The 25,432-nt window shown below is 38.7% G+C and overlaps 1 long non-coding RNA gene across 1 annotated transcript in view; it reads left to right on the top strand.

Annotated features, from left to right (window-relative positions):
* LOC120638534 overlaps positions 1–25,154 on the top strand; it is a 70,504-nt gene extending 45,350 nt beyond the window's left edge. Inside the window, exons 2-3 of the long non-coding RNA XR_005660234.1 lie at positions 24,628–24,728; positions 25,053–25,154. This is a non-coding gene — a long non-coding RNA (uncharacterized LOC120638534). The remainder of the gene's footprint in view (positions 1–24,627; positions 24,729–25,052) is intronic.
* Positions 25,155–25,432: the final 278 nt, after the last annotated feature.

Below are 25,432 nucleotides of genomic sequence, written 5' to 3' on the forward strand. Positions count from 1 at the left end.
TAGAAATTTAATTATAACAAAATACACCACATGTAATGCACACATCCAGGCCATAAAATCTGAAATGGGTTCAATAAATCATTGTTCTTAAAAACAAAGAGCTTTTGTAATTGTCCAGTTACTACTGATGAGGCCATTAAGGAAAGAAAAAAAGCTTTAAACAGGGTTTTGATCTATGTGCAGTGGACTTTAATATGCAAGAATCTCTTAAAAATGTAGAATTGCATGTGAGATGGCTGAAATAGAAGCAGTTAAGTGCTTCAAGTACTTGCTGGAATGGGAGGCACACAAGTAGTAGAGCTACTCTCAGTGGACTTAAAGCAGTCTGAAGTTCTGAAATGGTGCACTGCAATTTTCAGTGGACATTTTGAATCATCATCTCAGATTAGCTGTGATTTAAACCCTGAAGAAAGAGACACTAACAATTTCTTAAGAAACATCTTCTCCCATAACTAGCAGGGATTTACACGGATGGACAGGCAAATAAACAGAAACTTAACCAAATCTGTCCCAAGCCAGACTTTCAAAATGGTCTCGGTTTTTATGTGAACAATGTCCTTGGCTTTTGTATTCTGGGCTTCGCTATCTTAAAAAAAAACGGAAACAAAACTTGCTTCTTAAATTGTACACATGCACAGGGTTATCAGAAAAGCAGAGATGCCACTCATTGATCACTCTTCTCTGACTAGACAAAGTAATAACAAAATTCCCCTGCCAGGTCTCAGAAATAAAGCAATCTATCTCCTCCTCAAGACAGAGAAAGGCACACAAGTTTATTATAAACTTGTGGAGCAGGATCCCCAGTGAACAGACACTGCAGCTACCCAACAAGGAAGCTGCTGTAGAAGAAGCAGACAAGAAGCGAGCAACAATATTGTCCTATCTCTTACTTGGTGAAAGTTCACTTCCATACGCAGTGCCTTTTGTGGCTTCAGAGCAACTCAAATGTTTGATCCCCATGGAATGCCTGCCAGGATCACTGGGCATAGCTCGTTCCTCATTTCCTTTACTTCCCTCCTGCGTTTTCTTTTCCTCCCTTTGTTTTAACTCTGTCCTTCTCTTCCATTTTTAGCTTCTCTTGCACCACCCTTAAAGTTTGGATCAGTGCAACACATTTTCAGAGTTTCCAGTGGGTGAAATTTCCAGAGTTTGGATCAAAAGTCGGACAAGAAAGAAAGTAGTAGTTATAGTATTTGTTAGGTGCTTTCTGTGTGTAAACTGTTTTCCTAAATACTTGGAAAAAATACATGGGTGGGAATGAGCGTCTTAGAAACTCACAGTCTAAAAATAAAAGGGGAAAGGAAACTGGCAGCTGACAAGGATGGAAAAAATTTTAAAAAAATGAGAACACAGAAATCAAGCAAGAAATAAAAGTACAGATCCGTAGAGTTGGAGATGGGCAGAAACTAATAGACAGAGGGACAGACAGAGGGATAGAGAAAAAAGGTAAGACGATGAGGGAAAAAGAGTCAACTGAGAACAGAGAGAGGGACAAAAAAGTAACACCAGAAAGGGACATTGGTAGGGCAATGGTGACAGACACACATGAAGACAAACATAGACAAGTAAACATACTCTCACACACACACATCTATGGACATAAACAACCTCCTCTATGTAGAAAAACACAAACTGGGCTGACCCAGGTGCTGCTTCTTCACGGAGATCTTGGCTGCCATCACAGCCTGGGCTTGCGAGTCAGAGGTCGTGGGTTCTAATCCCGACTCTCCCGCTTGTCAGCTGTGTGACCTTGGGCAAGTCACTTCACTTTTCTGTGTCTCAGTTCCCTCATCTGTAAAATGGGAATGAAGACAGTGAGCCCTACATGGGACAACCTGATTACCTTGTATCTACCCCAGCACTTAGTACAGTGCTTGGCACATAGTAGGGGCTTAACAAATGCCAACATTATTATTATTATTACTACTACTATGCTGCTTTAACTTCTGATGCAGCCTCCTCCTGAAGCCTGGCTACCAGAGTCATCGCTGCAGGGTTCTGGCAACAGCCGGCCATGTCTGGAAAGTTCCTAACCTTTCCAGAAATGTGTCAACATTGGTCATACTGAGGACCACCAGTAACATCCTAGAAGGAATCAGTCCAGGTGTAACAACCCAGGAGGAATCAGTCCAAGTTTGGCATTAGTGTTTTGGTACAAGAGGAACGGGAGCAGCAAGAGACTGGGTAATCTCTTTTGCCCTTCCTCCAATCAACTCCCATGACTCTGTCTCTGCCACTACTTCTGTTGGGATTCTCTTCTCCTTCAAACTACTGGGCTAAAATGGGACATAAAGCAGACCCTTCATAATAACTGTGGTGGCTATAGGCTACTCAGGTTGTACAGAGTCACTGTCCCTCATGGGATAGTGGGATATGTGCCCAAAATTCAGGACTGTCCAGCTTTGGGCAGGATGTCACTTAGTTTGTATTAAGCTTCCAGATCCTAAGCATCAAGTATGATCTCTTTATATTTGGCCCTTTATGGGCCAGAACATGCAAAGAAAAAGTAAGCTCAGATGTTTCTTGATATGTGTTCTTCCACAGGCACGGCTCTCTTTCATTTCATTCAGTAGCACTCTAGAGAAGAAATATCATAAGCACATTCTAAGCAGTGTGACTTAGTGGATAGAGCACAGGCCTGGAAGTTAAAAGGTAATCCCGGCTCCACCGTATCTGCTATGTAACTTTGGACAAGTCACTTCACTTCTCTGTGCCCCAGCTACCCCATCTGTAAATCGGGGATAAAGAGTGTGAGCTCTATGTGGGACAGGGACTGTGTACAATCCAACTACCTTGTATCTACCTCAGCACCTAGAATAACGCTTGGCATATAGTAAGTGCTTAACAAGTGCCATAATTATTATTATCATTTATTAATTATTGCCATGGCCTTTTTTCAAACCATTCTAGGGAACAGTGTGCCCCAGGGTAAAGGCTCCATTACTAAATGGAAATCTATTTCAAAATAAATAATAATAATGTTGGTATTTGTTAAGTGCTTACTATGTGCCAATCAGTGTTCTAAGTGCTGGGTAGATACAAGGTAATCAAGTTGTCCCACATGGGGCTCATAGTCTTAATCCCCATTTTACAGATGAGGTAACTGAGGAACAGAGAAGTTAAGTGACTTGCCCAAAGTCACACAGCTGACAAGTGGCAGAGCCAGGATTAGAATCCGCAACTTCTGACTCCAAAGCCCGGGCTTTTTCCACTAAGCAACTCTGCATCAAAAATGCTACAGCTCTTAGCCCCTATGGTCTCTGTCCACTCACATCCATGCGATTGGGCTGATATAGATAGGATAAAGTAGGAAAATGTTCCCTTTTGGGTTCAGTTGTGTTCTTCCACATAGAAAACACAATTATAGAGAGGCACTTCATTATCTTAGTTCGTAAAATCGCAAGATACCTTTTAGCATGTTTTTGTGAAGTCAACTACTGAACAATCATATTTAAGAAACAATAAATCCCCCCATAATGAGTAACTGAAATGGCTAGCTGAGAGGTCTCCGAGCTAATCTTCACTTCGTAATGGCCTCGCTTGAAAGAGGAACAAGATCATTTTAATAGTGGGTGTTTAATTTCATGCTTCCCTTTATAGGTAAGAGCAGGTTAGTGATGGTTGGTGAGATTCTGAAAGGCTTGTGTAGAGAGGTCAAGCAAAGATTTTCTTCCCAATCCTCAATCCAAACTGTTAACTTTCCTAAACCAATCTCTGTTTTAAGGAGAATCACAATGAGGGTATGATTTCCAGAAGTCAGTTGGAATTTACTTCAGCTCCCTGTCAATTAGCTGCTAACCAAAGCTGTCGTATAAGGAGAGATTCAATTTAACATCACATTAGCCATGGCAGTGACCCTTTCATCTCTGGTTGAGTTCTATAAGAGCAGTGTTTATGCACTTACCTAGAGCCTTCATCTTTGATATCAGTTAATGTGTAAGGACAGAATGGTATATGGCTCAGGGAAAAATTAATTTCTTTCTTCCAGGGATGGCTTTTGGATGAGATAGATACAAATCTAACTGGATCCCACTGCAGTTCTGATTCCAGTGACATTACCAAAGAATATGGACCAGAGGAGGTTTAGATGGCATTTTCTTTTGGGTGACTCTGAAACCCACCTGTTAAGGGGCAACATTGGTAATAATGGAGAAAGTACATGAGAAAGAACTGATAATTCTTATCAGAGTGATCTAGTAGAAAAAGCAGTGGAATCTGAGTCAGAAACCAGGGTTTTAATTCCAGCTCTGCCTGCTGTGTGACCTTGAGCCAAGTTAACTTCATTGTGCCTCAGTTTCTTTATCTTTAAAATGGGGATAGGATACCCACTCACTGTTCTGCCTAGAATGTGAGCTCAGTGATTCTTATATCTATCTCCACTCACTGCGCAGTCCTTAGTACATAGTAGGTACATAACAAATAATATAATAATTATTGTTATTGCTTTTCTGCCTAGAGATATAGAGGAAGGTTTCCAGCTCAGATTATTTCCTCCACTCTCTCCACCCCTTTCGCAATGCCCTAGATTGAACATGACAGTAAGGAGAGGGGACTTTAGAGAAAAAAGGGGCTCAAATTCCAGCTAGTCCTAAATTACCTAAACACTTCATGGATACACTTTGTAAATCCAAACAGTGTGAGGTCATGCTGTTTACACTGTTGGAGGCTCAACTGCAATTCTTTGGGGTCCCCTGCTGAGGCTGGTTTGATGCACCTAGGCTGCCTCACATACACTGAATTTCCACAAGAGATGTTATAGATCCTTAGGACAAAAGAGAGATCAATGCATCTTTTTTATCATTCCCCTTCAGAGGAATGTATACAAAGCAGCTCAAAATAAGTCAGTCAATGAATTGATCAATAGTAGTTACTGCGAGCTTATTATGTACAGAGCACTGTATTAGGTGCTTGGGAGAGAACAATGCATTAGAGTTGGTAAATACATTCCTGGACCATGAAGAGCTTACAGTCTAGAGGGGGATGCCAGATAGTATGATAAATTACTGATAGGGGAATATGTACATAAGCATATGATCATACATGCTGCGTTGAGGGGTTCCTTATCTTCTCTGTAATAACCTTCAGTAAAGAAAATCCTGAAAATGCTTACTAAAGTATTTACAAATACCACAGTTATTTTGACTTATTTTAATGCTCTGCATACAGTAAAGCACTCAATAATGTAACTGACTGATTGATAGTTTGTAACAGCCATGTTTACCAGGTGCACACCTTGAGACAAAAAAAAGGGAAATACAGAATTGGAAAGGGTGAGATCCACTGATTGAAGTTATAGTTCTAGTTTACTCCCATTTCCCAGGTTCTCCTGGAAGAATTTCTAAAATTCTTATGTCCCAGATTCTAAAATCGTATTTCTTCTGTCCTCCAGTTTGCATTGTCTATACATTTCATGCTGTACCCCTTTAACATTTTTATACCCTACCCCTAGCCTCACTGCACAAAAGAACACAACTTCTTACTGTGCTTCTTCCCCTTTCTATAGTTTATTTTACTGTCTGTCTCTCCCAGTAGACTCTAAGCTCCTTGAGGGCAGGGATTGGGTCTATGGAACCTACTGTATTGTAATCTCCCAGGTGGTTAATATAGTGTTCTGCATACCATAAGTGCTACATAAATACAATTAATGGATTGATTGATTACTATTTATTCTAAATTTTAAAGGGGATTTTAAGAAACCTGATGAGGGAGCAGAGATACCATGGGTTCCATAAAGAGAAGTAGGGCCTGGGGTTCATCAGTTGGGAACCTTGGGAGAGAAGGGCAGGTTACCAATGGGTAATCCAAGTGGAAAACTGTATCCTATGTTAAAATTGCACCATACACATGGGAAAGAAGTACAAAACAGTGAACATCACTAGAAGACCACTGTCATCAGATCAACAGTTTCCGCTTAGCCCAACCACCATTGGAAGAAAAGCAGATTTATGGAATTAGATGCTTCGGAGGAGCCAGAGAAAAAGCAATTAGTACTGTACCCTAGAGGAAAAAGCAGAGTGGCAGTAGAATGGAATAGAAAATATGAAGGAAGGTATATACTCTGTGAGAAGCATAAAACTACTTCAGAATAACTTTAGGGCAAAATTTTTCATGAACCTGACTTGAGGTAAGAACTATGAAATTTTGCTCCTGCAAAAAAAGCAGCCAGGAAAGTTGCCTTTCAGGACAGGTTTGTGTCCCCAGTTTCCTCCTCATACTTGTCTAATCTAGGTTTAAACATCTATAGTGGCTTGCTCATCTTTGGCTATGCACTTTAAGCAATTATTGCAAGCAAGTAAAAATCTCATTTAGGTTTATCTTGACCTTCCTCTGACATTTCCCATGTCTATCTTAGGGGATCTAATTGCAGAGAACCCACTCCTCTTTAACCAATCAGGGAAACCCTCTCTTTTACAAGCCTCACTGTCCTCAGAAAGCCTACAGGGCTGAGCATAGTTCTGATTTTTGGCTTCCTTACTCTGTCATTAGGTAAAGCTGAGCATTGACCTCACATGGTGAAAGCCATTTAACCACTAAGCCATTACAAAGAAATGGGGGCAATTTTTATGTTCAGTACTGTCTTAATTTTAAAATTACCTTTAAAAATGATTAAAGAAAACTCTACAGAAGAGACATTTAGTGTTAAGTTGCGGACTGCATGAAGTCAATTTTTAATTCTAACTTCTAACCCCCTGAAATCCAGAGTTGATAATGACAATCCAGGCAATCCTTTAAGTACAGCAAGCTAGTAATAAAGAAATCTAACTAAAGGGCCCTTATCTTTCTTGACTAGGTACTTCTCAGAGCAACATTTTATTACAAGTATCAGGGTCCTTTTATAAAAAAATTATTTTGCATGCAAGCAGAGCGCTCCATGAATTCACTTGATATTCATGTAGATATCACATGCATTTGCACTGGTTTTGCACTGCTGTTCAGGATTAGCTAATGGACCATTTATTTTAAGTGTGTTATCCATTTGGGAGTAAAATAATTTCATCTCAGTGCATGTGTTTCCAAGTCTATGGATAAATGATGGCATTTTACTCCCTATACCCTCTCATTCGCCTTTCAGATGACATGCCAATAGTTTCTTCAGAAAAGAAATGGGAGGAAAATATGCACCTCTCGGGAAAAATATTTCTCAAATGCAACAGATGCTTATCATACATGTATTGTCAGGATACATCTTATCTGTTATTTCATTGTGGGATTTCTTAAATAATATCAATGCCTTCAGTCTTCTCCTCTTTTAGGATCTCTGCTATTAATTTACTTACCAAATAAATATTTTTCAATATCCTTCTAACATTGGATGTTCAGTGCAATTTTGGAATTACTTTCTAGGACTTAAACTACTACTTCCAATGTCATTGTCCACTTGGGGAATGATCACACCCAAGAGTTACTATCACAAAAATTTTTTCCCCACTCAGGAGTTTCCTTTGGATCTTCAGTGCAATGATCACTTTGCTTGTTAAAGCCCTCAGTCAGGCTTCTTACCATCCCTCATATTCAGAGAACCTGCTCAGTTCCTTCTGTTCATTCTTTTTCTCAGAATCAGATTTATTTTTCCATTCTCTGTTAATACTGGTGGTATTTGTTACATGCTTACTATGTGTACACACTGTTCTAACATATGAGTTGATTTGTTCAGACAGAAGTCCCTGTCCCAAATGGGACTCCAAGTCTATCTAGTAGAAGGGAGACCAGATATTGAATCCCAATTTTACAGAGGAGAAAAATGAGGCATAGAGAAATTATATAACTTGCCCAAGATCACACTGCAGGGAAGTGGCAGAGCTGGGATTAGAACCCAGGTCCTCTGACTCCCAGACCCATGTGCTCCCATTAGGCCACACTGCTTCCCAAGCAGCATGTTCGATCTTCCTTACACCTTTTCCCTCACTCACTTCTCAAATCTTCTAATAATTCCAGCTCCTATCTGGAAGGGAAGGTAAGAAAGAACATGCCTCCCAGGATTTTAAAAAAAGGCACATGACAGGGGAAATTTCAAACAGTGAAATAATAGGCAATCTTTGCCATTAAAAAATATAAAAGGGATTGTCGGTCACATGTTGGTTCTTTCAAACATCAGCTCCTCCTGCAAAACACACTACTGAACATCACATGGTCAGTAGATTTCTGAACCCAAAAGACAAAAATTTACTTCTTTGTCCTCCATGCCCACAATGAATGAGAAAAGCCATTTAGCCGGATTGGCCCAGTTTTTAAAAACAATCTAACAACTTTTACCATCAGTTGATTTGGATTTGATGATTCTAGTAGGATTTTCTTCCTGATAGTTTGTTTTGTGGCACCATTTGAAATGCTTCACTGTTTCCTTGAGACTCATCTTTCCTTTTCTACTGGCACACACCGCATTGTAGCTCATCAAGCAATATTTGTTCATCTTACCTCTGGTGAGACAAGATGGAAGGAAACCCATTGCTCACTTTTGGCCCAAAATGCCTGGTATGTTCAAGGAGTGACCACACTTCTTATTGAGTGCTCACTCTGTGCAGAAAGCACTTTACCCATTGGGAGAGTACAATAGAGTTAATAGGCACACTTCTTGCACTCAAGCACTTTTAAATTTAAATTTCAGAAAATAGTACACAGGGATAACTGGTTAGAGATGTTCAGGCACTCATCGTGACATTGCTTCCTGATCCCAGTGCAGGCTCTTCTTACTACTGTGAAGCAGGATTCTTTCTGTTTAACTGAGAACAGGCAATGCAAAAAGAAAACATAAAATGAGACAGGACCTTACAATCTACAAAGAGTTTACAATCCAATATATCTTCTCTGTCTTTCATTTTTATTTCCCCTATTTTTGTGCTTGGCCCAGTTCTGAAATTTCCTTTGTGTCTAATAGTTTTTCCTTTGAATTTGGGTGCCTCCAATCACATCATTTTGAGGGGTTTTTTTTGCCTCATCTTGTATTTTCTTTCCTATTCCCTTCCTTCAATTTATTTTTCTTGTTACTCCTTTTCCACTTTGCTCTTTTTCTTTCTACTTTGCTTTTTTCCTTGTTCTCCCTTTTCTTTTCTTTGGGGGCCTGCTCCATTCCCTATTCCTCCTTTTCCTCTTCTCCATTCCTCATTCCAGTGCCAAACAATCAACTTGGGCAGCTTATTCTTAGATGGCTGAGTTCTCTGCTATGGGCCCAGACCTTCTATTTCTGAGGCACGCAGGTCCTAATGCTTATGAAATCTACGCATGGAATCTGTTCCACTATTGAAAAAGCACATGGGGGCCTAATGCCAGATAATTTTTGCAGATGAAACCTGAGTTGCCATGAAATGGTGTCCACTGCATACATAGTCACATGTGGTCTCACTTGCTTTCCTCACAATTTACCTCCCTTCTTTGTCTGGGGTGAAGAAGTGGAGGAAGTCAGAATTGGTATAGCCCGATGCAACTGAGTGATTCGGTGAGTAATGGGGACAGGTGGACAGGCTTTTGGGAGCTATTGTCCCAGAATTTGGGGGAGCCACTGAATGACTGGAATCAAGATTGTAAAGAAAGTAAGAGGTCTGGACATGACTGGCTTGATTGGCAATTTAACATCAACCTAACCGTTCACTGATTAGTTTTAGAAAAACTAAACTTAAATGTTTATTTACAGTACTTTGTCTCTGCCAAAATCATATGCAGGAAGTTAAACCATCCCTAGCGCTGACTTTTAAGGAATGCAAAATCCTTCCTTCTCAGTCATTTGATGGTTTATGGCTGGGTGTGTAAATTAGATCTCATGATTTCCAGTTAAAGGCCAAATTACAATAAAATTATTTTCTTTAGTGACCAATTCTTCAAATGTGTGCATAAAAATGGCAATAGTTCTGAGAGAACCCCAAAGCAAGAAAGCATGTTCAATGACCTGTTCTGTAGAGTAAATTAATGCTGAAATTGTCAAAGTACCCAACTTAGGAGTGCAATGCCTAAGTAATAAGGAGAGAAATGTTCACACTACAGTTCATTCTTTTATGATAATATGATGGTAAAATAAAATAACCTCTGAAAACATGATTTACTGAGGAAATGAAACCAAGCCCTTTGGAGTGACGGTGTTTCAAAGTTATTTTTCTGTTCTTTTATGTTAATGAATACGTGATACCAGTGAACATATTCAGTGAGATATGGCTCAATGAATTTCTGATATGAGAAAAACATTGGAAAAAAGTTATATCCATTTTTATTTGAATTTTACATAGAGGGGTACATAAATCTATATATTCAGAAATATGCCCCACCATGTATTCAATAGAATGCACTTTTGAACATATATGTCATGCCAGTATTTTACCCATAGGACTTTCATTCAGTTAAAATTGGCCCAATAGATAACAGTATTTTCCTGAAAACATTTCAGAAAATGTGTTTACAATTGTGAAATGCATAGATGCTCTTCTATTGATAAAAAACAGAAGGGAAGTGAGTTAATAAATTACAGCCACAACACCACCTAATTGGCCTCAAATGTAAATTTAGCACAGATGAGCCACTGTTTCTGGGTAAGCATTTTACATTTTTATTAACTTTTCATTTATTTAGATTACAAGGGCAAAGAGGAGGTGGGGTTTGAAAGGTGATGGAGGGCTGTGGGATAAGATTTGGGAGTAGTCTGGGATTTGCTATTTTCCAACTTTCCCAATTGGAAGGTCTCTGAGGAACAAGGACTATGTCTGAACTGATTGTCCTGTACCTAACCCAGTGCTTAGGACAAATATTATTATTATTATTATTATTATATTATTATTATTATTATATTATCATTGTCATTATTATCATTGTTTTTGCTGATTTTGGAGTCAAGCTCCAAAAGGGATGGTGTGGAAAACATTGACCTCTCCCCCTTTAGCTGCTCCATGGGGGCAGCAGCCTCATGGAGTTGGTACATATGTTATCAAGTCTTTCTAATCCAACTCAAAAAGCAGGTTTCTTATTTACTGGGTTCAAGTATGAAAATGATTTGTTGAGCGTTCTACTAAATTTCCTTTGGTTGGTTCCTACAGGTTTCCTGAAGGAATTGTACACACTTTCATCTTCCAGATAACTTCCCAACCTTGCTTTTATTTTTGAGTTTGATTTTGACTGACCCGATCTGACATCTTTTTTCTTATTATTAGTATCATCATCATCACCATTATATTTATTATACACTTACTGTATTCTAAGCACTGGGGTGGATGTAAGTTAATCTAGATGGACACAGTACCTTTTCCACATTGGGTTTTGCAGTCTAAGTAGGAGAATGAAAGTTTGTGTTCAAAGAAGACACCACTAATGGTGAAATTCACCTATGTTTGGCTCAAAAAGCCAATACAACTTTCACAGGCCTAACCCCTGGAATGACTAGAGTTATTTTAACTTTTGTTTCCTTATTTCATGATCCTAGTGATGCTTATATTTAAGTAGAATAACTTTTTTTTGGTAATGGTATTTGTTAAGCACTTATGTGCCAGACACTTTACTAAGTGCTTAGACAGAAGCTAATCAGTTTGGACACAGTCCATGTCCCACATGGGGATCTCAGGCTTCATCCCCATTTTACAGATGAGGTAACTGAGGAACAGATAAGTTATGTGACTTGCTCAAGGTCACACAGCAGACAAATGGTGGAACTAGGCTTAGAACCCCTATCCTTCTGATCCCCAGGCCTGTGCTCTATCCACTAGGCCATGCTGATTTCAGCATCAGTTCTAATTCTGGCTCTGCCACTTGTCTGCTGCTTTGGGCCAATCTGTCAGTCAGTCAGTAGTATTTATGGATTGCTTACTGTGTGCAGAGCCTGCACTAAGTGATTGGGAGAGTACAATATAACAATATAACAGACACATTCCCTGCCCTCAACAAGCTTACAGTCTAGAGAGGGAGACAGACAATAATATAAATAAATGAAAATTCAGATATGTACACAAATGCTGTGGGGCTGAGAGTGTGAATAAATGAAGAAAGCAAGTTAAGACGACGCAGAAGAGAGTGGGAGAAGAGGACAGGAAGACTTAGGGAAGTCTTGGAGTAGGTGAGGTAGGAGGGGTGATTGAATGTTTTAAAGGAGTTTCTGTTTGAAGTAGGAATGGATGGGCAACTACTGGAGGTTCCTGAGGAGTGGGGAAACATGGCCTGAACGTTTTTGTAGAAACATGGTCTGGGAAGCAGATTGAATTAAGGCAAGTCACTTCCTTCTCTGTTCCTCAGTTCCCTCATCTGCAAAATGGGGGTTCATACCTATTCTTCCTCCTACTTAGACTATGGTACCTGATTGTCTTTTATCTACCACAACACCTAGTACAGTGCTTGGCATATAATAAGTGCTTAATACATACCACAATTATCATCATCATTAACAGTAATAATAATAATAGTAATAATAAAAATAATAGCAGCTCCTTTAGTGATTTCAGTGTGCATACTGGTTTGTCTATGACAAGTATTTTTATTATCAGCTGAGATCCAGCATTATCTTAGGCCTTGTTTTACTGTATCCTTAAAACGATTACTGAACCATCAGATCCAGTATTTTGCCATTTTTTATATGTTTCTGATAGTCGCAATGATTTTCTCAGTAACTGAGACTGGTACCAGGTCTTGCTTGTTGAAAGGTTTTCTATGTTTTTAAAGGGTCTCAGCCTCAGTAGGTAAATGTTTGAGGAGGAGAACATTGAAATGTGGTCATGTCTTCAAGACCATCCCCATGTCTCTGATGAGGCTGAAAGCATTTTCACTCCTTAGTGGTGCTAAGATAGCATGCAATACTTATTATATTCTCAGTCCAACAGGACACGTCAATTTTAGTCCTATTTCCTCTAACCAATACAAAGCAGTTACATGCTTAGATGTATAGTTGTGCTAGCTTATACATTCAATTATGCCATCAATTATTTTGATATCCTTATTTTCATTCATAATAAAAATAATAATAATAATAATGATGGTATTTGTTAAGCTCTTACTTTTTGCCAAGCACTGTCCTCCTACTTTTCATTGCTTGTAAATGATTGGTTTATGCCCATCTCTCCCTTAAATTGTAAACTCCTCAAGGGCAGGGACCAAGTATTTTCCTTCTATTACACTGTTCCAAAGACTAGGAACATTGTTCTGCACACTGAGGATACTCCATAAATACCTGATTGATTGATTGATTGTTTGAAGTGGGAGCGAACCTTATTTTTCAAGCAATCAAAAAGGCTAATTGGAAGAAATCATCCACTGATATGCCCTTAAACACTTCATTATTTTTTTCCCAATTGGCCTCATGCTCTTTGAAGACTGCTAGAATCAACAATATAACTGACCTTTGTTAAAGAGAATGGAATTGGAATACAGCCATATGCTAAACCAATTCATTATTTTTTATAATTATTTCACATGAGAGTTTCTTAGCTGGTCCTTATGCTACTGGAGAACCTACTCTGCACCCATGGGTGCCCACAAAATACTACAGATTGAGGAAAAAGTAAAAATAAAATGGAAACTTTAGAGAGGCAACCACATGTCAGCCACTTAGAGGCACCATCGAGCACTCATTGTAAGCAATTTCCCCATTTATCCTTACTCTCTCATGGTAGGAGATGGTCCTTTAACACAACTACAGGGAAAAAGACAAAAAACTCCCTACATCCAGCCATCCTTCCTGTTATTCATTAGTTGACTAGCTTTACAGTTACACGTTTTAGAGAAGTCTTTCTTTACCTGATTTCTGGGAAAGTCAATATTCTGTTTCTAATTGTAAAAATATTAGGACAGTAAAAATGAAAAAAGTTAATAATCATACAGTTAACAAATACATCATGACACCCTTAACGTCATAATAGTTTATGATGTAAAATTCTACTAGACGTATAAAAAATATTTTAAGAAATCTGGCATTTAAATTCTTTATTTGTTTTTTCAAAAGGTCAGAAATGATTTAGTCCTAATTTTGATGTGGATTCTTAAATTTTTGGATACATATCTGTTTCCAAGTGTGAAAGCCAACAAATCATGAGAAAATTCTGCACTTATTTTATTTGTGTTTTTCTGAAGCATAACTTAAAATGGCCAATACAATTGGGTTTTTTTGTAAATGAGTAAAATAAATGGCTTTTGGGCTGAGACCTTGTGCTCCATGCCAAATGTGGTTTAGAAGCCAAGTCCATTCCAAAATGAAGTTTTCAGCCAACTAAAAATAAAGGTTTTCACTGTTAAATCCTGACAAACCAAATCTCCAGCAGAGTGAGGTGCCAGTGATACTATAACCATGTAGATCCCCTTATGGATTATTTTCTTAAGATGCTTTATCAAAGGAATGAAAGCATTTGCAAATATTCCCTCTGGTTACAAGCAGGGAGGAGAAACCGATGTAAGAGGAAAAGCTTGTGGTTTGTTCTTTAACATGTGAATGATTGCATGTTTCCTTGCCAAAGAGGTTCAAACTCCTTTTAGAATATTTTCATGGTGATTATTTGTTTGAAATGCAAAATCCTTAGATACAATACTCCCCTGTGTAACTTTCCCAAGCGAGATGAAACTAAGGATAGCAGTTTTTTGTTTTTTGACAAAACTGTTTTTAGGAAAAATTCTTCATAAGGCATAAGGAAAACACCATTTGCTAACAAAATGCTCTGTTTATGTATCTACAAATCAATCCATCCATTAACAGTATTTATTGCTCACTTACTGTATGCATGTACTAAGTGCTTGAGAGAATACAATAGAGATCATAAAACAGATCAGATTCAGTTGCAGGTCTTGAAAAATAGACAACCAAAACATCCTTTAGAATACTTTGAGCATTCTAGATACTTTTGAATAATGAAGATTTCTTATTGCCATGGGAGCACTATTCTATAGTGCCAGATATTTCCTGTTAAGAAATGGCTTTCCTTTGACATTTCTGAAAAATTGGCCAGAATATAGTTCTAGGCCTCAATTATGTGGACTCTGAAATAAGTTACTGTAACTAGTCTAAATCAAGCCATGTCCAAGCAAGAACAATGCCATTTAGGGACATTTCTGCAGTCCTCTGTGTTCAAGAGACTAAGGACCAATTGATTATTCTTCCTTGAGATTCCAAGGAGTTCACTGCTTTAAGGGCCCTGAGGGAAGAAAGCCTGAGGCCATTCCTGAATCTGGGCTTCCTTTTCTGTGAGATATATTCCCATCTTTAATGAATGACTTTCAATTCTTATATTAAAAATTCTCATTCCTAAAGCCCACACAAGTGTTACTTTCACATTTGCAAATGAAAACATTCATAAAGTGTACCACAATCCTAATTACCCATTAATTGGAAAAAGGCAAATTCTTTAAAATTATTCAGTTTTTCTCATTGAGAAATTTAGACTGTAGAATATCACATCAAAGTATCTGGAATACAGGCAAAATTCAGTTTCGATTGTAGAATGATAAATCAGACCTTTTAAATGATCTACAATTCATACAAATTTAAAATGCTAATCATTTTAAATTCATTACTAATTGGTATTCCTAATTTTGCTTTAATAATTACCTTCACTATTTAATTCAGATTTGGGAAGTATGACTTTATTTACCATTCACTCAGCTCTTTGAAACCATATGCTCTAAATTCCTTCAAAAGGAAACAGTCTAATGCAGTTTAAAACTTTGCATTCCCTCCATTTTAAAAAAATGACAAATGATCACCTCAAATTCACAAGCACTGCAGAATAATGAAGCATAACATTCTTTTCTAAGAAGAAATCCATCTTCTCTAAGTGCTTGATGAGCCTTTGATGGCCATGAAATAACTATTGAAGTTAAAGGATCAAACTCTAAAAATGATTTTGCTAATGATCTTGCTCAAAAAACAACAACATTATCATCATTCAATTTTTAGCATGTGTCCATTAAAATATAACCCTTGAGAATAATTTCATCTTCTTTTCCCCAAGGAAGGAGACTTGAGATCTTTTTCTCTTTTAGCTGAGAAAACTCCCTTTGTTTATGTTTGAAACATGGGAACAGGAATCCCCTGCCATCTCCTTCACATTCTCCATTTCAGAGGAGAGGCCCCAAGTGATAACTGAGCATCTTCCTTTGCCTATAAAGGAGTGATGAAAGAAGACCCTGGTTTCACCCCAGACCTAATTGACTCTCCATCAGTAAGAGATGACTTTATATTTGTGCCCAACCTGCTTTTAAATCATGTTCACTGAAGTCTGTTCTTCCTGAATCAGTGGTACTTATTCTCCCCTTACAGTCTCCCACTCTAGACCATAAGCTCATTGTGGGCAGGGAATGTGCCTATTTATTGTTATATTATACTTTCCCAAGTACTTAGTACAGTGCTTAACACAATATGCTCTTAATAAATATGATTGAATGAATGAATGGAGTACTTACTCTGTGCAGATCACTGTACTAAGGACTTGAGAGAAAGCAAAAAAGTAGACAATACTTGCTCTCTAGGTGCTTACGAACTCACCATACCTCAACTTCATCTACCTCGTTGACCTCTCATCCATGACTTGCCTCTGGCCTGGAATGTCCTCCCTCTTCATGTCCAACAGACAATTACTCTTCTCATATTCAAAGCTTCATAGAAGGCACATATCCTCCAAAACGTCTTCTCTGACTAAACCCTCTTTTCCTCTTCTCCCATTCCTTTCTTCATAACCTGATTTGCTCTCTTTATTCATCCACAGTACTTATGTACCTATCCTTAATTCCATTATTTATATCAATGTCTGTCTCCTCCTCTAGACTGTAAGCTCACTGTGGGCAGGGAAGAGGTCCACCACTTTCCCACACTTTCATTGTCTCCCAAGCACTATTTTTAGTGCTCTATACACTGCAAACATGCAATAAATATGATTGGTTACATTTTAGCAAGGCAGTAGTTCTTTGCATAGAAAGGGGATAGATTAGATTTGACTGCTCATCATTTAATTCTCTCCCAATTTTTGGTAAACTGATAGCTTCAGACCCATGATAATCTTGGGGAGAAAAGAGATATAAATTAAAACATCCAGATCTTGGATAATATGGTTGGATCAGCTTGAGCTTAAGTTTTTGACTTTGAAAAAATTTGGGGTATAAATGACAGGATTTCCATGACCAAAAAAAAAAAATCCACCTACTCAAGTAAGTCTTCCCAGAGTAGCCCATCTAGCTTTGCATACTCCAGTTATTCCAGCCTGGGGTTGAGGGACCTGCACAGCAAAGACATTTCTTTCTGCCCTACAAATTAAGAAGTCTTATACTTAAACCAATCCCGTGGGCTTCAAATGGGGTGAATATGAGCAGCGTGATCTATTGATTTATCTGTTCAGTGCCTGCCATCATACCCCTGTGTCTTTCTGGGCTTGCTCCTGGCCCACCCAGTGTACCCCCCGCCACCCATTAGATTTAAGCCTCCACTGACTGTGCCCCAGACTCCTCCAGGTATCTGCTCCCACCCCCACCCCCCACCCACTGAAGCTCTGAATCCTCCCTTTCCTCTTCTACTAGACCATCACGCTGACTCCCCTAGATCCCATAGCAGTTTTCCTCTGCACTATCAAGGATCCTAGATTCCACACTGACTCTCCTCCACATCACCAGGGACCATCCATCCCAACTTGCTTCACAGACAGAAAAAAAGCAGCCACAGCCTGGTGCTCCCTTCACAAAACCTTAGGTAGGTTATGGCTGCTGCTGCTGTAGAGATCCCTGGGGCTGCGGTTGTGACTCAGATCTGTGAGGAGCCTGATACTCTGCTCCTGTACTCACAGTACACTACAGATCTTTGTTTTTTTCTTTGTTTTGTCTCCTTGTGTATCCAACTCCAGTCCCCCTCTCCCTCTTTTTATTTTTAGCTTGTGAGCCCCCTAAGGGACAGGGACCATGTCCCTGACATTTTTTCAATCAATCAACCTATCAATCCTATTTATTGAGGGCTGCTGTATGCTATGCTTTGCACACGGTAATTGTTTAATCGATACTATCACTACTAATAGCTGATTGTGCATCTTGACACTTTGTATTTGGACACTTTGTTCCCCTAAAATCTCACAATACTGGACTTGCTTTAAAAATCAGGATATAATTCAGTGATTTTTTAATCCAAGTTCTGTTCCCTTATTCTGGTAAGGAAGTTACCAATAAAAGTCTTTTATACTGATTCTTCCAAAATAACTCAGCCATCATTTGAGAACAGAATGTTCATTCTCTTCCAAAAAGTATCTCTTCCTTGAAACTTTCCCAGGTGAATTCCATCTAACTCCCTTAAACACTTTTGCCTATTTCTCAGTAAATTGCATTTGTTTCATTAGTTTTTGTTCCAAGATTATTTGTTAGTAAAGTGACACTTGGCATGTCTGAAAAGGATGCATATGCCACTTGAAATGGGGAGATGGTGGTGAAACAGCAATAGCTGAAGGGTTGACCCCCTTGGATGCCATGCCCTCTTTTTTAAGAATGGTATTTGTTAAGCACTTACTATGTGCCAGGCACTATACTAAAAGCTATTGTAGGTATAAGGTAGCAAGGTTGGACATAGTTTCTGTCCCATGTGAGGCTCACAGCCTTAATCCTCATTTTACAAATGGAGTAACTGAGGTACTTGTTTGGGGCAGCAGTGGCATGGGAAAGAGTCAAAGGCAGATGATCAAGCAATCAAAACATTGATCAAAGACATCGGCAGAGACTCAAGTTTTTACTGTGCAGAAGAAGACTTATGTATTTACCAAGAGAACTCTATGGATACACATACCAGAATGACTTTATGACAGAAGATGGGATGTTCCGAAGAAGCCCTTGGAGTCGCTATGGGTCGGAAAGTTAAGTGACTTACCCAAGGTCACACAGTAGACGAGTGATAGTGCTGGAATTAGAACTAAGGTCCTTCTGACTCCCAGGCCCATGCTCTATCCACTAGGCCATACTGCTTCTCAGTGGTAATGGCATACTACTCCACCGAATGGCAGCCGATTGTATTTACTATCAATTAATAGTAATATTTATTCAAATATTTTTATGGGCCTTATGAACATGACAAATTTTAGGTCACTCTTATACACCGTCTATGAATTTGGAGGCAAACTTGGTGCAATCAAACGTATGGACTAACTCCATTGTAGGTAAATAGACCCATTTTCTGCTCTCCAAGTGTACCCAGTGACATACTTTGGTTTGCTAAGGGTTTCTTTCTTTTCCTACAACCAAAGCAATGTCATTCTGTGTCTGAATTCATCACTATTATCATATTTAGCAATAAGATTGGCAAATTTGTTCAGCCTTGTAAAAAAGATATTTTGGCATTTGACAGATGATTTCAGTGTCACAGTGATTTTGTTGTAATGTTGAATACTTTGGCAGTTCATTATGTATTGGAGGAGTGAATTTTTTGCAGTTATTAGATGACAAATCTTGCAAACTTGGAGTCATCAGAGAAGAATTATCCCTAAAGCTTGAAAATGAATTTCAAACACCATGGTTTAGTATTAAATCCCTTATTAAAATACGTATTTCCATATTGGCTATCCAAAACTGAACACTGACTGGCTGGGAATTCTCTTAAAATGGTGTCATACCTCTCATAAATCCTCAAAGAATATATTGTCACCTGGCTTATCAACCTATTTGCATAACAGGTATTATGAATGTGCCTAATACACGTAATGAGAAGGAAAGATGCAAAGTCCTTTAGCGCGTCCTCATAGAAAGACAGTAGTAGTCATGGGAGTCAGAGGATATGAGTTCTAATTCAGCTTTGCCACTTGCCTGCTAAGTGACCTTGGATAAGTCACATAACTTCTCTGTGCCTCAGTTTCCTCAACTGCAAGAAGAGGATTCAATACCTGTACTCCCTCCTTTTTAGACTGTGAGCCTGTTTGTCCAATATGACTGATTTGTACCCCAATACTTAAAACAGTGCTTGACACATACTAAGCTTTTAAAAAATACTATTTTTTTAAAAGCAGAATAATGAAGTTGGAAGCATTTTTGTAGTAAAGGGTTAAGCTTCTGCCATTTTGACCTCTTACAAAGAACAGTAGATCAGGATAATGATGGAAAAGAATAGATTGTTTCTGGGATCCTCTTTCTTAATGTTGGCATTTGTTGGCATTTGTTAAGCGCTTGCTATGTGCAGAGCACTGTTCTAAGCGCTGGGGGAGATACAGGGTCATCAGGTTGTCCCACATGAGGCTCACAATCTTAATCCCCATTTTACAGATGAGGTAACTGAGGCACAGAGAAGTTAAGTGACTTGCCCAAGGTCACACAGCTGACAAGTGGCAGAGCTGGGATTCGAACTCATGAGTCCTGACTCCAAAGCCCGTGCACTTTCCACTGAGCCACGCTGTTTCTTCAGCTCCCTCTTCATTCTGACCCACAACAATTGTTCCCTAAACCACCCTTTCCCAAGTAAATGAATGGGACTATACAAAACTCAAATTATCCAGACAACCAGGGTCTAAAAATATACTTTGACAAGAAAAAAAAGGTATTGCAAATAGTAGATTGGAAACTGAAATAGCTAAATAATTTAACAGTGAACATAGTGATTGAAAAAAACTTTTGTTTGCTTTGTCACAGCACTTCTTTTGGGGTTTTTTGTTGTTTCTGTTACTCTGGATAAGGCTTTAGTTTCAATATTTCTCTGGATCTGTTAGGTCTACAGGGAAAAATATTCCCCTGCAATGACTGTTTGGGTCTCACCAGGTTTAAACTAATTTGAATTGGCTCATAACTGAGAAATAAAAGCTGGCTCTTCAATATAGGTGATGTTATAAATTTGACATCTTAGCAATTGGTAAAGTTTTGTTTTCACTTCTTTGGCAATTTACATTTTACTTTCTACTGTTGCAACTCAACCAAATAAATATTCTCACTATACGGGTGGTGGAACAGTGATGGGAACACTGGAGGTGTGGGAGACTTTTCAATCAATCACATTTTTTGATCACTTATTGTGTGCAGAACACCGTATTAAGTGCTTGAAAGAGCACAATACAACAATATAACAGAGTTGGCAGGCACATTCCCTGCCTACAATGAGCTTACAGTCCAGAGGGAGACTAAATATTAATGAATGAATAAATTATGAATAGGTACATAAGTTCTGTGGAGATGAGGGAGGGTTATATAAAGGGAGCAAGTCAGGGTGACACACAAGGGAGTGGAAGAAGAGGAAATGAGGACTTTGGAAAAGCCTCTTGGAGAAGGTATGCCTTCAAAAAGCTTTGAAGGTGGTTAGAGTAATTGCGTGTTGGATATGAATGAGGAGGACATTCCAGGCCAGAGGCAGGACATGGCCAAGAGCTCAGCTGTGAGGTAGGTGAGACTGAGGTACAGTGAGTAGGTTGGCATTAGAGGAGTGAAGCATCTAGGCAGGGTTGTAGTAGGAGAGGAAGGCAGGGACAAGTTGATTGAATACTTTAAAACTGAGTGCAAGAAGTTTCTGTTTGTTGTGGAGGTGGATGGGCAACCACTAGAGGCTCTTTAGGAGTGGAGAAACATGGACTTAACATTTTTATAGAAAAAATGATCCGTCAGCAGCATGAAGTATAGCTTGGACTAGAGAAAGACAGGATGCAGGGAGGTCTGCAACGAGGCTGATACAGTAATCAAGGTGGGATAGGATAAGACTTTTAAGTAGAGAGTTAGAAATGGGAATTGGCAATAGCCATGTCCCATAATGCCCCATGGAGATTAGGATTCTGGGGAAGAGTTCTAAATCCCACTAGAAAGAAGCCCATAGTTATGGTTTGAATTTTAAGAACTACCATTTACCTTCTCTAAGTTATTCTCCGGCTATTAAATTATTACTTTTCAGTCTTCGATCATTGGTTTTACATAGAAAATGTCTTTCCTTCGCCTTACTGCCATACCAAATGGTTCATCATCTTTTGTGAAATTCCATATGAACTATATACATTAACTGCAGTGTGTAACTGTGATATAAACAATCTTTCAAAACACAAAATTGTCTCTCATTCATGCTCTGTTTTTATTTTACTATTTACTTTTCACAGTATCAATTTTTATGTCTATCCCTGCTTTCCAGATGATCACTGGGCTTCCCATCATCTTGAAAGGAAACTTATGGAATTTCTATATGTTCTTCATGCACAGCAACTTTTTTCCAGGTACCAAGGGTGTGCTGAGCCATTTCAACAGTGCTTTTTTCAGATGGCGCTGACTCAGTCTCATAAGGAAACATATGGCATTGTATGCTGACCAGGAACAGTGTGACTCTTTCAGACTTCAATTTGCGTGAGAAAATACGCCTTTTTTCCTTCAAATCTTTTGGAGGGCATAACGCACTATTCCTAAGAATATTTGCCAGTGTATTTCTAGTTATTCTTTTTAGTTTCTAATGTTGCTCCCTGGTAGTAGATTTCACTGGCTCAGGCCACACTGAGCCAATCAACAAAAGGTTGAATCTAAGAGTTTCCAGAGACTACTGCTCTACTTATTACAATACAATTTGAAGTATGAGGCTCACCAATAATATTTATTGAGTACTTAATCTTTGTATATGCATTGTGAGGTATGGATTGGGGTCATAAATTGGCTTAGCAGTTCTCAGTTATAAAGTATAATATTCATCATGAATAATATCATCTTCAAATATGAAGGACAACTAGATGCTAGAGGAGCTTAGGAATTTCCATTTTATTTCCTCATGTACCTGTAAAACTTTATCCTCGGGTAGGTATTGCTAGATTTTACTTTTTACTCATTCCTCACTTATTGCCATATTCCATAATTTCACTAAGTCCCATATATTTCAATCACATCGTCCTATGAGTAGCCTTATGGGTATTTTTGAAATTTAAAGAACTGGTGCTTTTTCCAAACTGTTTAAAATGGAAAAATCATGTTGCAATTTAATCTGAATGAGTTTTAAAACATCTCTTTCTAGGCTCCATTCAGGCATTAGTGGTATTTGCATTCAGCAGCACAGTCTTCATTCAAGAAATGAAGGACCCTTATGTCTTCCCATTCCCATTAGCATAGTTAATGAGTTACCTGACATTTTGCAGCATGCTTGGGGAAGGCTTCCATTGAAAGAGAACGTGGAACGGTGATTAGTAGAATAATACTATTTAGTTTTCAAATTTTAAATCACTAAATAATTAGTAGCAGAATTAGAAGCAGAAATGTGAGGCAGTGCATGGAATAATATAGTTTCTGAATGGATTTCTTTGCTAGAAATACCATTTTTTCCCCCAAGCCTTAACAAGTAAATTTAACTCTGCCCCAAACTGATGTTTATGGGCATGTTGCTAAACAGACAGGAGTCACATTTCTGAAGACAGGAACTACTGGGCAGTTACACCCCTCCAATTTCAACCTAGTAAAACTCCAAAGCTCTGACATCAGAATGATCCCCATTAACATTTATTTATTTTGTTCATTTATTTATTTACATTAATGGTTGTCTCCCCTCTAGATGGTGAACTCACTGTAGGCAGGGATTGTGTCTTTATTGCTATACCGTATTTTCCCTAGAACTTAGTTCAGTGCTTTGCACATGGTAGGAGCTCGATAAATATGATCAAATGAATGAATGAATGAAGTATCAGAGAACAATTTGGTCTTGGACATTAGTTCAACTCTGCTCTCTGCTGGAGTCACCAACTGTGTGTCCTAAGATCCAAAAATTTAAGCAGAAGGGTGGCCTGTAGGCTTGCAATTAGGTGCACCCTTCCAGGCCCTTAAGACCTGAGATCACATGCTCAGAAATCTATTACCTGGCTATCTACCCCATGCATTTTCTACAAAAGTATCATGGATCAAATGCAGGTCCTTCTGTTCCTAAAGTCACCTTCAACAGCATTTGTCAGTTAATCCCCTCCTCCATGGACATGTTATCAAGACAAGTGCTTTTAGATTTTTTTTTGTGTGTGATATTGTAGCCATGTACAGGTACAGTAAAGCAATTTTTTTCATTAAAGGAGCTCTTCTAATATTTACAGAGTTGCATAATCAGCACAGTAATCCTATCTTAGAATATTCAAAAATGTACTTACACTAAAAACCCTGCAGGTTTTTCAAAGACTTATTTCCATTTTTCCATATGACAGACAAAATTAATCAAGATTCTAATGGTTGTTTCTTAGGTGTTATTTTAAAACAACAAATACCCTCTAAAAATCATTAAATTTGCTTGAAAAGTTTTGATTACAGAAGATGATGACTATTATTTTGAAAATAGAAGAGCCTGGAGGTGACAAAAATCATTGCTAGGGACAGTAGGTGAGGAGCCAATTATGTATTTTTTTCAATTCTTGGGAAATGCTTGGAGGTTATATTCAGTGACTGTCAATGACACGTGATATTTTCAGTCTTTGGAAGATCACTTGGTAGCAAATTTTGAGTGGTCTTTTACCCACTGGGAAAATCCTTCTTACACCTAACTTGCATTTCTCCTACTGCAGTGTCAACCTATTCCTCCTGCTGCAGTGTAAACCCATTCCTTTGTTTGCTTTGTCCTCCATGAAACAAAAAATAGACACTAAAGGACCAGAATTTTTCCATGTCTTTTTTGCCATAGCCCCTTCTGGAGGAAAGGACATACAAGGAGCTGGAAGAAGGGTAGAAAAAGACATAGTGAAGCAGAGATACACTGACAAAGAGACTCACCCAAAGAGACAGAATTACTTATGCTTCCAGTCTTTTCTCCCCATTCAGCTGCTCTGCCCTCTGTTGTCAAGATTGCTCTCACTCAAGAAAAACAGTCTTGGGCCCAGCCACAAAGATGAGCCTACGGATGGGAGGAGTCAGTCAGTCAGGTAATCTTACTTATTGAGAAACAGTACTAAGCACTGGGGAGAGTTCAATGCAACAATAAACAGACACATTGCTTGCCCAGAACAAGCTTACAGACTAGATGGGGAGGCAGACATTAATGTAAATAAATTACAGATATAATAAATAAATTAGAGACTTAATAAAAAACTTACAAATATGAGATGATCTTCATAGCATACATATGCCCCAGGAGAATTGTCTATTGGGTCCTCTTCTGCCTGGAAAGTTGCACACACCCTACACCCTCCTACCACGATGTGGTCCCACCTCCAAACCTTCTGCATTGTTTTATTGCCTGTTTCCAGATCTAACCATTCTACGTAATTGTCACCACCTGGCTGGATTCCTGATCCTGTCAAAAATGGATCTCTGGCCACATACATGGCCTCAAACCTTCCTCTTCTTGGACCAGGTAAGGGATAAACTGGGATTCATGCTTTTTTTTTTTTTTAACATAAGCCTGGAGCCAAGAGGACCATAGGTAAGAAAGACCTCCAAATGCAGCAGGGCAGGCCAGCATTTGGGGGCAGCTAGGGGCCACAGCAATCACCAGATGAAAATTATCCTGCCCATTTTGTGACAGTCTTCTTGGCATTAGTCACCAAAGAGTAATTCTGTCTGCCCAGATTGTTTTCTGACATGGTCCCATTTTCTAATCCTTTCTTCATTTGGACCACTCCCTTTA

This window comes from Ornithorhynchus anatinus, chromosome 8, assembly GCF_004115215.2.
Source record: "Ornithorhynchus anatinus isolate Pmale09 chromosome 8, mOrnAna1.pri.v4, whole genome shotgun sequence".
In the NCBI taxonomy this organism is placed as follows: domain Eukaryota; kingdom Metazoa; phylum Chordata; class Mammalia; order Monotremata; family Ornithorhynchidae; genus Ornithorhynchus; species Ornithorhynchus anatinus.